Here is a 15,391-nt window from a genome sequence, read left to right on the forward strand (position 1 = left end):
CAGGAAGAATTTCCACAGCATCAATGTGCAAATAGTGTTCAATGCGGCCTGGAAGATTTTGGACATTGTGGCTAAATGGCCAGGCTCCACACATGATGCGAGAATGCTCTCCGAGAGTGGCATCAGACAGCTTTTTGAGAGACGCTATGTGCTAGCTAATTGCCACTTGTTAGGGGACAGTGGCTACCCATGCAAACCATGGCTCCTTACACCTTACCTCCAGCCACGCCAAGGGCCCCAACTAAACTATAACAGGTAAGCCAAACAATACAAAAATCATGGAAATGAAATGCAAGCAATATGTTAGAGCATCCAAGTAGTGCAATATTTCCATCAAATAATTAAAGGTCTGTATTCTATTGTAGGGCCCACAAGACAACAAGAGCGGTGGTGGAGCGTGGCATAGGCCAGCTTAAGAGGCGCTTTCATGTTCTCCACGGAGAGGTGCGGCTGAGGCCTGAAAAAGTCAGCAAAGTCATCATAGCCTGTGCAATATTACACAATATTTGCAAGGTTAGACAGATTGCAGAACCTCTGGAGGATGAGGATGAGGATGGAGACAACGATGAGGATGGTGGTGAAGAAGATATTCACATTCCACAGGGGAACCTAGCCCAGAGTGGACTGCCTTACAGGGCAAACTTCACAAATTTACATTTCAGGCAAGCTGTAGCCCCATGTCATTTGAGAACTTGTGATGGTATTAAGAACTACCACAGTTTTACTGCACATCACCTGCAATTGTTAAATGCAAGACACAGAACACAATCTCTAAATGGTTTATTTTTTAGGTGTTCAATTTTAAGGCGGTAGTACTCCTCCTGAAGGGAAAGGACTTTTTTTTGTTGTTCAAACACATCAATTGTGAGTTGCAATCTTCTCTCCTGCAGGGATGCTGACGGAGCAGGTGCTGCGGATAGGAATGGTGTTTGATCCGCCGGGCTATCCTGAGTAGCAGCTGCAGATGGTTCAGGCGGCAAACTTGATGGGCCCGGTTCTTGTGATGGCTCCATGCTACAGAAATATATAGGCCTAGTTTAATTATTGTTTTGATTAAATTAATTTAATACAATGAGCATGGATAACACATGAAATGGCTTCTGCAATGAATAAACACTGTTGATATGAATAACCCTGTGTCCTATCTTTGCTGCATTTCAAGGGCCTGCATCATTGACGTGTCAATGCCTGTTGGCAGCCCGGTGACACTGACCTCAGAGTGTCCCAGGACTTGAAAGACAGTGTCGGCCACCTGGGACAGCCGCTTTGCAGGTGGTCCACCCCCTAGAAAGAAACAGTCAATGAACACAGTACTTAGGCATGTAAATTAACTTTGCCAGCAGGAGCAAGTTGCCAGATTATGTGGTAGGATAGTATTTTGCTCACCTGTGAGTGAGGATTCCCGCTTGTGTGCTGCAATCTCATCTTTTGCCTTGGACTGCAGCACATACCACCTTTTCTCACAATCGTCGCCTGTCCGCACCACCAGTGGAAAAGAGGCATTGATTGTTTGGGATATTGTGTCCCAGGCGCGCCTCTTGCCTTGGCTAGTGACAGTTGGGCCAAATTTTCCTCGTAACATACCTTTATGTTCGTTCACCAACTGGGCCAGCAACAAACCTTGCTCCTCAGTCCAGTTCGGCTTGCGATTCCTTTTTTTCTCCATTTTCTGTGTTTGTAGGATATTTGTTAACAAGCCTTCATAAATAGACCAGCCAGCAATCACAGACATTGTTAAAAGCTGAGCTGTGTTACCCTCGTTAAGACCACACTGAGTTGTAACGTTGCAATTTCTACTTCATTAAGGACAGCCCCTTGAGATAGGCCATCTTGTTTTCAATGGGGTCCATATGGAAGTGAAAGTACAAAATATGCCAGCTAGGATATTAATATGAGCAAATAAGACACAAATCATTATTTGAACAGGGTGTAATGAGCTTAAGTTTTCACATATTTTAGATTCTAATGTTAGGCTATAACCCCTACAGCTTACTATTCATTTTCCAGATATTTTCTTGAATGTGAAATATTATTTACAATTATAGTCTGCATAAGATTAGAGTGTATAATTATGTTTATTGATTTGAGGGTACATCCTTTGCTCATTATCACCAAAAGTTCATTTTCATCAAACTTGTAGATTCAACCAATCACGGCTTTTGAAATGATGACTCATACCTAGCAACGGGGTCAACCACACCTCCTCACTAAGATAGGATTTTTCATCCATTCCTGGCTCAGAGTTCACTGAAAATGTTCTGGAATCACTTCTAAGCTAAAACTCCTGGCAAGGAATTTTTAGGTTAAGTTAGGAGCTCTCTGAGAGGATTCTCAGAATCTTTAAGGATACGGGCCCTGGAGAGCAATGAAAGTCCTGGAGAGATACTGCAAAGGCTCAGGCGCTAGAATGAATCTGGGCAAAACTGAGTTTTTAAACATAGGAAAAGATAACGCCGTGTCAAGGACGTTACCCTTTAAAGAAGGAAATATAAAAATTCTGGTAGTTAGAGTAGGGATGGATGAAAGGCAAAACGCAAAGTTGATGTGGGAGGAGACAATCGGGAAAACTAAGAAAAGATTTACTTTTTGGAGGAGGAGGAATCTAACCCTCAAGGGAAAAATTTTGGTCTTAAACTCACTCTTTTTATCCAAAATATGGTACGTCCTTGGATCGGTCAGTTTGCCATTACCTGTCTTAAAAACCTTTAAAGAAATGGTGACTGCTTTTATTTGGGACGGTAAGCCATCCAAAATAGCCTACGAGACTCTGATCGGGAGGGTGGAGGAGGGGGGTCTGGGATTGCTCGACCCACTCTTAAGACTGAAGGCCCTTAGAATTAAGGTAGTAAAACATTTTATGGGGGAGGGACATAAAGAATGGAAAGGGACTTTTGAATATTTTTTAAACAAAAAATTTGAAATGGGGTCTTCAGGAAAATATGACGGTCGGCATCCCAGACTTTTATAGGGAAGTTTTAAGGGCTTGGGGAGATTTTAGAGAAGCGATAGATTATAAACCGGAAGGGAGGGATGAGATTTTAAATCAACCTTTGTTTTTAAATTCAAATTTGAATAGGGGGCATTTTTATGTAAAGAGGTGGTTTGATGCCGGGTTCCGTACGATCAGAGATCTCTTTTATGAAATAAAACCAGGGCTCTTGCCATTTTAAGCTTTTATGGACGAAATTGAAAGGGTTGAAGGGGAAATTGAGGAAAGCACAGTAAAAAAGGAACTTGAAAAAATTAAACAAACAATACCGGAGGAGTGGTGGGAAAAGATGAATGGAGAAAAAGGTGGAGGGGAGGAAGAAGGAACTAAAGTAATGATGAAAGATACTGGGATTCCTTTTAATGTATGCATATTGAAGCAGTTTTATACAATTTTTAGGGACAAAGCTTTTATTAAACCTAGGGCGAATTCCTATTGGAAAAATATTTTTACACGGCTGGAAGAGGAGAAAATATGGAGAAATGTAAGAGCCACATTGAAATGCCCACTTTTAGAAAACTTTGACTATCTTTTAGCACACAATTGCAATTTTAATGAGATGAGGCTTTTTAAAATTGGTTTTGCAACTGATTAAATATGTAAAGTATGTAGAACGGAAAAAGAGGGCTTGAAGCATATGTTTTTTAAAAGCAAATAGTTGGTGTGTTTTACGGAGAAATTAAAGAATATATTAATGGGATTCGGGATGGATGGGCAATATGTGGAAGAACAGTGGGAGAAGGTGTTTTTATTTGGTGCTTTTAACAAAAGAAACAAAAAAAGGAACCAGGCAGCAAATATATTTTGGATATATGCAAACTATTTGAGCAGGAACTGCAAAGAGTGATTAAAACACTGTATGCCTATTTTACTTTCAAAGATGATATAGAGACTTTTAACCAAAATTGTGTTTTTAGCAACCAATTTGTATTATTAACATGGGAGGGAATTAAATTAAATTTGCCTGATTGTTCTTAAGATCTTCTGCCTGTTTGCTATTGTATTTATTGTTAAGGTTAGAATTGGGGTTAGGGTAAGGATTGGGATTGGGGATAGGGTTAGGTTTAGGGCCAGTATTGGGAGTTAGTCCCTGAATAGGGCCCGATTGAAGGAGGGGCCATTCTGCCTCATCCAGTGACTCTGTCCCTCCAGGATTTAGTGAAGGAGATTTTATAGAATCTTCCACGAGCGAGGTAAGGGTGGCTATGGTGGCATTGATCAAGCAATGCTTATACCTCGCTCTCCCATAAGCCACTGCCTTGTCCAATGCCACTCTAGGAAACTGAGGCAGGTCTTGCAGCCCCTCCGCAATCACACAATCGTAGTGGTCTTTTAGAATTTGTAAATTACAATTCATCCACTCATCCGTGTTTTGCTGAACCCTTGCTGTTGTATCCGGGTGGGGGGATGACGGCTTAATAAAGTGAGTCAATTTATTGACTAGCCTGTACATCCCCACGGGGAACCTGCCTGATTGTTTCGTCCGCTCTATTACTTCGGCATGGTTTATCGCCTGAAGCAATCTGAGCAGACGATTTTCAATCTTGTTTCCTGCATGCAGGTTCTGTGGTCCCCCATGATGGATTGTAGTCCGACCTCTATGACCATTCTGGGCTACCCCGACCCACCCTCCATTTCTAGACATCATGTAATGCTACACTCAATGGATGAAACATTAAACAAGAAGATAAATATCACAATAAAATGTTAGTACCCAAAGACTTAATTTCCAGTTATTTCCACCAGCACAAGATATATGCTTTTGGTTAAGAAAAATCAGATTGTGAGAAGAGGGACTTGTACAAAAAATACAAGTAACCCTCAACTAACACATTGCACACTAAAAAGATATTATTTGTTTATTGCTTTTCCCTAGCCATCAGACACTCCGAACGTCACTCGGTGGACACACTGTGCTCTCAAAACCACACAACAATTCTTTAGGGTGAAATAAATCCACTTAAATCTTTTTAAAGGTGAAAAAATGTTTTCTTCAAACTACAAATTGTGTAAGGGAGCGCTGATGATTTCAGGTCTCAATATTTCCTTCAGTTTTCCTTCGAAAACAAAGTGCAAATATGCAATACTATGCAAATTTGTGCAAATATGCAATACTATGCAAATTTGTGCAAATATGCAATACTATGCTAATCTTTAGATGGTGTAAATAAATAATAATTAAAAAAAAACCTAATGACCAAGGTCATAAAAGTGCTAAAACGTCAATGGGACTAAGGCCAATACATATTTGGGATAAAAAAAAAAAATCACTGAAAAATAGTAAAAAGTAAGAGAATAAAAGAGTGCTCCTGACGTTTCGGCACCACGTGCCTTCTTCAGAGGAGAATTAAAAGTGAGGAGAAAAGTAGGAGGCATTTATAACCTACCTAGGCGGGGCTACCAGGGAGTTCCTGATAGGCTGGAACTCATCTGGCAGTCTAAAAACACACCTATCTAATCACGCAATAGGACTCACCAATCTAATTAAGATCAATAACCGTCCCTTATCGGGAACTAGAGACATCGTTAAAACATCGTTTTAATTGACAAAAAAGTCGAGAAGACGTTAGAGATCCCGTAAATAACACCAACACCAAGTGAACTAAGCACACCACTAAATATCCCCCAGGGTGTATTTTTTCCTTTAATTAATTTGGGTCCCTTGTTACAAAAACATTTAAAGGTCCCAAGATGGATCAAAATGTTCACTTTGTTGTATTTACATCTTGCCCTAATGAGTTTAAAAACCAAGTGAATAGGAGGAGATCGTGGCACTGGCAGGTTAGGTGCAGGGGAAAAGTGCTGGCTGCCATCAGGCAGCCAGAATGCACGGGCTCACAAGTCCCTATAATTTATTTTAACACTTATGGTTTCTCAAACTAGGATGGGGTTTGTCATTGAACTCTGGTTTCTTCAACCATCTACCTTCACATACACACGCTCTTTTGGGCCTACCAGGTACGTCTTTACCTTAGAGGCTTCAATTCGAGGTAAGTATTGAATGTGGTTTCACCATTAACTCTTCTGTTTTTGTTTTTCAGATTCTCTATGTCCTTGAGGGTCAACGATGGAGGTATCCCGGCTATCACTGGAGGAGGTAAGTGGGTAATAATTTATTTTTTTCCTTTGTTTAACAAATAAAGGGGGGTCCTGGAGAAACTTTCATAGGGGAAATCAACACCTCTTAATGTTAAAACACAGCTAAAATATAAATAAGTGCTATGTTCCCTGGGGGGGCCTCAATTCATGTGGAAGTCACCCCTCAGGGTAAAACCACATACATACTAAAATATATAAATAACATAAGGTGTATTTCCCATTCCAAGACCACTTTAATACCCATGTTAAGAATCTACTCCGGAGTCACGTGGGTACGCCGAGCAAGATGTCAGCGCAGTAGACGAGCTCCGCACACCCACCAATATGTACTATATTTTACCGCATGAAAATCCACAACTTTTAGCAAATTAATTATCCTTGACGTTCACAACTTGCACCTGAGTAAACCGAAGCTCTTTTTTGGACCCAAATGGCGACCACGTCGAAGTATTTCAAAGATACGGATGCATGCCTACCAGAAAAAATCCTCCGCCCGAAGAGAAGTTGACTTCAAAGTCACCGACGCCGACTCAGCCAGTAAAGCAAATCTTAGGAGATACTGTAAGCCTGGATAACATGTTTTCCGAAATCTCCAAGATGAGCACCATGCTACAGGCAGTTGCAGCAGACATACTAACTATTAAAGAAACAACAAATGAGTTAAAAAACACGGTGAATGGCATACAAGTAAGGCTTGATGAGGCGGAGGGGCGAATTTCCCATCTGGAGGATAAAACCGACCGGCTTGTGAGCAACGGAGAACATAATGAAAAAAAGATGGAAGTCTTATGGGATCGCATTCAAATGCTTGAAAACCACAGCAAGAGAAATAACGTGAGAGTACTGGGGCTGAAAGAAACATACGAGATGAACGGCACAATGGAGGAATGTGTGAAGAAAATGTTGAGTGTCGGGCTGGGCGTTGATGTTGAAGGTGAATTTGAAATAGAGCGGGCTCACCGTGCAATGGCTCCTACACCCAACGAGAACCAGCTGCCTAGGCCTGTGGTGGTTAGATTCTTACGGCAAGCAGCGAGGGAGAACGTTTTGAAGGCTGTCAGAGAAAGACGAGGACTTGAGTGGGAAGGACTGAGACTCTCCGTGTTTCCAGACATGTCGAGGGAATTGGCTGAGAGGAGGAAAACTTTCACGGCCGCGAAGAAAACACTACAGCAGCTTAATCTGAGATACACACTGGCTGACCCGGCAACTTTGCAATTTACTTGGAAGGGGAAACACCTGAGCTTCACGAGCGCCAAGGAGGCTGAAAGATTCATCAAAATGAACCGGGATGCAGATGGGTGAGCATGAACGTTTAGTCTAAAAGCAGAAGCATTGTACAATAAAGGGTGACATGGACAATGATTTAAAAGTGGACAATGTGTAACATACATTGGTGGGGGTTTGGGTTTGAACCTGTATTGCCTGAGCGAAAAGCCAGAGAGAGATGGCTGGAGGTGTAATACCCCACGGACCAAAACGTCCGTTATTTTTCTTTCTTTTTTCATTTTTCTTTTATATTAGTATGGCTGGAGAAAAGCCAGGGGCCCCAGCTAACGTTTTGTGGGGCTTGCTTAAGTTTAGCCTTTTGTGTTTTTTCCTTTCCTTTTACGAAAGTGTTAAAGTTTATACCGCAGTTTACAAGCGGGTTTGTATAGAGATGTTTTTGGTGATGACAGACAAAACTAGCAGCGAGATTACTTTTATTAAATGGATTAGAACTATATACAAAAACCCTAAGGCAGCGGTGATAACAAACGGTGTAATCTCACCTCCTTTTAACCTCACCAGAGCTACTCGACAGGGCTTTCCCCTGTCGCCATTACTATTTAACATTGTACTGGAACCGTTGGCTATTGCCATCAGAGCTAATGCAGCTATTAGGGGGGTGGAAGGAGGAGGAAGAGAGCACAAATTATTATTATATGCAGACGATATTTTGATGCTGATAAAAGACCCATCAAATTCGATACCACACCTGATGAACACAATACAATCTTACTCCAGATTATCAGGATACAAAATGAATTGGACAAAATCGGAAGCTATGCCTATATCTGGATTATGCAACTCAAGTTTACTGACAAATTTTGGCTTTAAATGGGTATCAAAAGGGATGAAATACCTGGGAATCAAACTAAGCAGCGAAGTGGAGGAAATGCCTACATTAAATTTAGAACCGTTGCTGCAAAAAATCAAAACAAATTTGGATAAATGGGGGAAACTCAGGCTTACATTATGGGGAAAGATCAATGTGGTGAAAATGGTGGTTGCACCGCAGCTTAATTATGTGCTTATGATGTTGCCAATAACTATATCTCCTCAGGTCTTTAAACAGTATGATACAATAATTAGAGAATTATTATGGGACAGGAAAAGACCCAGAATCAAACTCAGCAAAATGTGCTCTCCTAGGGACAGAGGGGGCTTGGGACTGCCACACCCGAGACTAAACTATGTCTCCTTTGAAATGGCCAAACTAGCCAAACACTGGAACAAAGACAACCAGCTAGAGTGGACTACTATTGAAAACAAGCTATCATCCCCTTTCACTCCTATTGATAGATTATCCCAGTCTTCACATAATGTATTGAATCCTATTATGTCTCACTCCAAAGAGATCTGGACAAAAATACATAAAATGCACAAATTATCACACTGTAAACAAATGTATTCTTCTCTGTGGCACAACCCCATGATCCGTATTGGAAAGGCATCAGTATATTGGAAGGAATGGCACCTTAATGGAATATGTCATATTACCGATCTATATGAGGAGGGGGTGTTCATGTCATTCTCTGACTTAAAAAGAAAATACAATCTTAAGAGAAAGGAACATTTTTGGAAATATCTGCAGATCAGGGATTGTCTTAAATCCAAGATTCAATACAAGGATGGAAACCACATCACAGACTATCTCACGCTACCTGTGGAGTGCCACGAGCCTCTATATTTTATAGAACAACCAACCAACTGCTCAGTGATGGCTGTCAGAACCTGAAAATAATATGGGAGAAAGACCTGGGATGTCTGATGGACGATGAGGAATGGCTGAGAATTATATCTAACAATGGGAAATACATTCGGGAAGCTAAAGGGAAATTTACGCAATACAAGATAACACACAGGTTTTATTGGACACCACAAAGACTTAATAGAGCTGGTATAATAAACAATAATCTGTGCTGGAAATGTCAGAAAGACATAGGTACTCTGCTACACTGCATCTGGGAGTGCCCTGTTATTCAACCATTCTGGAAAATAGTGGTGGACAATTTGAGTAACTGGCTGGGAAGTGACATACCTCTATCTCCCAGATTATGCCTATTAGGGGACAGAAGCCAAATACGTAACATATCAAACCCAGCATTTTCTGTAATCATGGCAGGGATTATAACAGCTGCCAGGACTATACTGAAACTGTGGAAAACACCCAAACCTCCTGAAATAAAAGAGTGGGTAAACATTATGATAAAAACAGCTTCATACGAACTTATGCTCAACAGGGTGGACAATAGAAATAGAGCACCAATTTGGGTCTCGTTCTGTGCTCACATTACACTTCCTGATGAGCATGCAGCTTGAACACCTTCCTTTGACTGTACCCAACATCAAAAAAACGAATATTATTCCTAGTTATGTAACTATCAACATGTCTTTTACACAAATGGTCTTATTTGTACTGTTTTTTTTATTTCATTTTTGTTTTGCTATGCCACCGATGTTACATGTAATGTGCAGAATAAGAAATGTCTCATAATGTATAGTGTATAATGTTGTAATGTCAAACACCAACGCCTAAATAAAAACTTGAATTACAAAAAAAAAAGAAATCTACTCCTTGATCGGTTCTAACTAATTTGGTTGAGACCATGGGGATAAACTGTGTTTAGTTTCCTAATCCACTGTCTCGCCCTCGCCAGTCTCTGTCTATCCGACCACCAGGATCCCGACTCCAACCCCATGATAAAGAGGTTTTCACTCCCATGCTGTCTAAAATGTTCATACAGGTGAGTCGCTTTGCCGGTTTTATCGATCGAGTAAAGGTGTTGTTTCAGCCTCTGCAACAGGCTGTTCTTGGTCTGACCAATATACAACCTGCTACAGATGCTGCACTCAATACAATATACCAGGTTAGCTGACTCAGGCCTAGAAACATGCCAGACAGGTTCACCCAGGTGAGTATATTGGTTTTGAATAAACTTAATACTTTTAAAATGCCTATTGTGTTTTTCTTTTTTGTGTCCGCCGCCCAGGGAGGCATGTACTAGAAGGTCTTTGATGTTTTTATTCCTTCTAAATGCTGCTATAATTTTAAAATCTGAAAGTGGTTCAAAGCGGTCCTGTACCCCTTTAAAATTACTTTTAATCTTTGAATTCAGTGTCAAGGAAGCTGGAGAAAGGGTAGAGACCAAGGGGACCAGATGGTGATTGTCCTCTCTACCAAATCTCAACCCTTGTTGAAAATGTTGTTGGACATCCACCTTAATACCCCGGAGGAAAGTCCTACTATACCCCCGAAGTCTAAGGGCTTGGAAAAGGGTCCTGGTAGCCGACTCGACATCCTCCGCTACTGTGCAAACCCTATAGTACCTTATTAATTGTGATTTCACAATTCCCTGATAGGTGTGCTTCGGATGGTAACTGGACTTGTGTAACAGTGCGTGGGTGTCGGTCGGCTTAAAGAATACCCTTGTTCCTAGACTGCCCTCTCCATTCTCCTTTCTCTCAATAAACACCTCAGTGTCCAAGAATTCTATTTTATCCCATTGGAGATTGTACTTAACGGAGATAGAGGGATGATGGTTGTTCAGGACCGCAATAAAATCGCCGAAATCGGCCATCGAGTGACTCCAAATACCGAAAATGTCATCCAGGTACCGTATATAGAAATCAGGTCATTTGCTGCATTTGGGGAAGACAGTTCGCTCACAGCCTGCCATATAAATATTGGCATAGGCCGAAGCAAACTTCTTGCCCATAGCAGTTCCATGGACCTGGAGATAAAATTTGGAATGGAATTCAAAATCATTTTTTGTTAGGCCTAATTCCAAGAGTGTGAGTAGAGCCTCATCCGGTCTCGTGGGGTCAGGGTATTTATTAAAGTCCTCTCGCACTGCTTCAAGACCCAACTGAGTTTCAATGTTAGTGTACAGGGAATCAATATCAACCGAAAAGAGCATCGCACCAGGTGGCAATATGATCTGTTTTAGTTTTTTCACGAATTCATAAGTGTCCTTAATATAGCTCTCATGTTTCTGTGACAAGGGGTTGAAAAAATAATCAATAAATTCAGCTATCCTATATGATTCGCTCCCACAGTCAGATACAATTGGTCTTCCGGGGGGAACCTGATGTGGAACCGTCCAGGTCTTTGTGGATCTTCAGTAGAAGATAAAGTTTACGTGGACGTGGAGGGTCCCCACCAAACAGGTAATATTTTTGTTTGGCCGAAATTATCTTTTTTTCGTACAGACGACCCACAATCTCCCGGGTCTTTCTCTGGGTTTCCAGTTGAACAGAGCCGGTTGAAGGTAAGTAATGATTTGTATTGTTTAAATGTCTGTATGCTTCAGTTAAATATTGGTTTATATCCATTATAATATTTTTTTACCCCTTGTCAGCAGGTTTGATAACTTTATCCTGGTTATTTTTTAATTCATTTAATGCTTCTCTTTCCCCTATTGACAGGTTCTTCTCCTGTTCACTTTTGCAACCGATCCTCTCGAGGACCCGAATATCTCTCCTGATTAGTTCTTTAATGGGTTCTGAAATCGAATCCCAATCAGGTTCCCAAGTCGAGGGATTGATAAAAGGTTCTCGATCGAAATCAGTGGCATAGTCAAAATGATCTAACAACTTCAGTTTTCTGTGATACTTGTGTAGGTCTCTCCGAAGTGCTTGCCTGTCCACCACTGGTGGAGTCGGAATAAAATAGAGGCCCTTCTCTAGCAGCATTTCTTCCGCCTCTGATAAAAATAAACGTAAGTAAAAGATTTAAAATATTCGATTGGCCAGGGGTGAGTATTCTCGGTCCCCCCATTTTTAGTTTAACTTTTTCATCCATGAGTCCAACATTTTCTTTCCCCTTCCAGGTGTCCAATGGACTGTCCCTAGGCATAACCTCAAACTGTCCCCCTTCCACCCCCGTCAAGACTCTTTGGGTCCCTTTTAAGAAGTCGTTGGTCTGCTCTAATAGGGACTGCACTTCAGGCTTGAGCCGTGTTGAAAATTGGATCAGCGGCACAAAAAAAACTGTGCTTGAGGGAAAACCTTTTTTGCTACCACCATCAAGGTCCCAAACTGTTTCCTAATGGTGGTTATTCGATTCTCCCTTAGACAGTTATTCAGTCCCACCGAGAGCACAACCCTCTGAGTTGCATGAGACGAATGTAATTTTTCCAGGACACACTTAAGATGGTGTGCAGTGGCCCCTGGAAAACTATCTATTTGTACCAAGGCATAGTTATACCCTGGAATTCTAGATAGGTTTGAGTCCCCTACAACATCGGTTCCCAAACTGGGGTACGCGTACCCCCAGGGGTACGCAAAGTAGTTCAGGGGGTACGCGGGGAGAACATTTTCGCAAAAACGGACGGAATTCGCAGAATGTACCCTTTGAAACCGAATTGCAACTTTCAGACGGAAACATCATTTTGTGCATCAAAATCGCCCAAATTCCCCAGTATTTTGTCCTGCAAGGCTGTATTTCTTTCATATAAACACAACAACGATCGCAAGGATGAACAAGCATTAATTAGAACCACTGAGAAAATGTCACGTCTGTGCTGAACTCCGCTCTGGCCACGCCCCCCTATTCAACGGTTGACACAGACCTCCGTAGCCTGTCAAATTAATTCGCTCATCTAGGGTTAGGTACGTAGCTGGAGATTAAATGTCTGAAGGGGTACGGGACTGTACAAAGTTTGGGAACCACTGCCCTACAACAATCACTGGCTCACAAACCTTCAATGACCAAGCCACGGTCTTCCGGTAGGTGGTTTCATGACGGGTAGGTTTTGTCAAAGAGGAGCGAGTGATGTTTCCTCTCGCTTCCTCCTGTGTACTTTCCGGGCTGGATGGTATACTTAAACCCGGACAAGCACCCCCCTCGTCATCACCATCTCCCCCCCAACTTCCAAGTTTGTGGGCAAGATCTCCCTCCCTTAGCGTAATGGGAATTAAACCGGGAAGATCCGACTCTCTAACCACCACGTTGTTAAGCCTTGCTCCCCTTTCTCTCCCCTCCATGTCCGTTAGATCATCTGTCAGTGCCTCAGTACCTTCCTGTACGTCAGAGTGTCCCGAAAGCTCCAGGTCAAAATTGCACTGGATATCTTGACTCTCCAACGGACTACAAGGTAGGTCTAGGGTTAGGGTTAGGGTCCTTTGAGGGGGTCCACTCCTCCAGTGACTGCATTAGGGTTACGCTACGGCTACACCAAGCGCGGAAATTCTCCCGTGCGGAAATAGAACGTTCACAGAGCGGATCTTTTATTTAACCGGCTACACTGGACGCGTTAAAAATGAACCCGTTATCTTTTTTGCTGTCTGTTTATATATTTTTTAAACCAGAGTTCATCTGCACCCGTTCACCTAGATCACAGTAACATGGGTAAGTATGAAGTCTACAGTTACCCGTAAATCAAACAAGATTCGTGTAACGTTACATTTTGAGGCAGACATAGTTACCAAGCAACCATCAACGGACATAAACCATTTGATACAAACTTACGTTGGTGTGAGATGACAAATCGACCTCCCACATCAAAGATAAAGAAAATATGGTTGGCTAAGTAGGTAGCAAGTTATGTTAAACTTCGGAATTGCAGACAGGCTTTGCAGATAGTCTAGCATAGATGACAGATGTGCAATCTAACCTCAAGAGAGTTGTTTTACCACAGTGCCTGCAGTGAATAGGCGGAAGGCACTTGCCTTACTTATTATCCTCCAGAGGATTAAAAAGAGGAAACGAACCTGGGTGACTGCAATCAACCAGCGCAGAAGACAACAAGGGGCATTCTACAACCTGGTGGAGGAGTTGCGTTTCAACTCCGAATATCATCGCCCATACCTGAGAATGACCCCATCGCAGATGGACCACATCCTGTCAATGATTGGTGCAGATCTCCAGCGACAGGACACCAATTACAGACTGGCAGTCGAACCCAAGCAAAGACTTGTGGTTACACTGAGGTAGGCCAAAATACCAGCCTTTGCCATGATTATTATGTATGAGCAACTAGTAAAAAAAATAATAGTTTCATTATGTATGTAGACATTATATTTACAGCTCTTGGTAGCATGTTTGTTAATGTCACAACTAAGTGACAAAATACACTGTTAAAGGGGTTTTGGGGAGAGAGCAGGGTGGTCCTCAATGGGCCTCTATTTGGAGGCTCAAGACCCAGGGGGGCATTGCACCGCCTTTACTTCGTCAATTTCAGACAAACTGCATGGGCTTAGGTGTTGACAAGTTACAGAGAAACACAAAGAAAATACTGATTTACAAAGGCAATTTATTGCACTATAAGTCTGTAAAGTGAGGGATGGGTGAGGGCACGGTACTTTCACCACATTCCCCCCAAGTCTCCTCACTTCTTGGTTTGTACCTCATCTGTACCTGTGCATGCGAGGGTGGTGCATACAATGGGTGGCTCTGGTGGGATGGCTGGGATGTCTGATCCCATGGCCTCATTAGACCAGGGCCCTGCATCTGCGCCTGCCGGTGCCCTTGGTCCAGGTCATGGACACCCTAGAGACCTTCTAACAGGGCAATTTCTGCCCTTAATTTACCCCAGCCACTTAATTTATTCAGCAATGGCACCAGACAAAATGTAACATCTCATCCTCTTCCTGTGGCACACGATGAAACATCGGTTGTGGAGGCTCCTGTACCATAGCCCAGACCCTCCAGGAATTCGCGATGTCGCGATCGCACCAATTCACGCGAATTCAACGATTCCCCGCGAATTCAGCGCGACGTTGCAATTTTAACTAATCACCGCAATTTTACCGCAACTTTGAACAATCATCGTCGTCTCCCACAACTCTCTAAATCTTTAACTGGCATGTGGCATAGGAAGTACATGCCACTGGCAGGAGGCGGGACATGCCAGTGAGCCTCCAATCAGCATCATCGACCGTTGACAGCCAATTGCACGAACGAATACTGAGCGAGAAGTGTCCTCTCACTCTCTCCCTTCCGCCTTACTTCCGTATTGAGTTCGAGAGTTTCAGCAGACATGTGTGCATCGAATGTCTCACATTTGCCCACAAGAATAACTGCCAAAGATCGCGAAA

Source organism: Clupea harengus, unplaced genomic scaffold (assembly GCF_900700415.2).
Source record: "Clupea harengus unplaced genomic scaffold, Ch_v2.0.2, whole genome shotgun sequence".
Classification (NCBI taxonomy): domain Eukaryota; kingdom Metazoa; phylum Chordata; class Actinopteri; order Clupeiformes; family Clupeidae; genus Clupea; species Clupea harengus.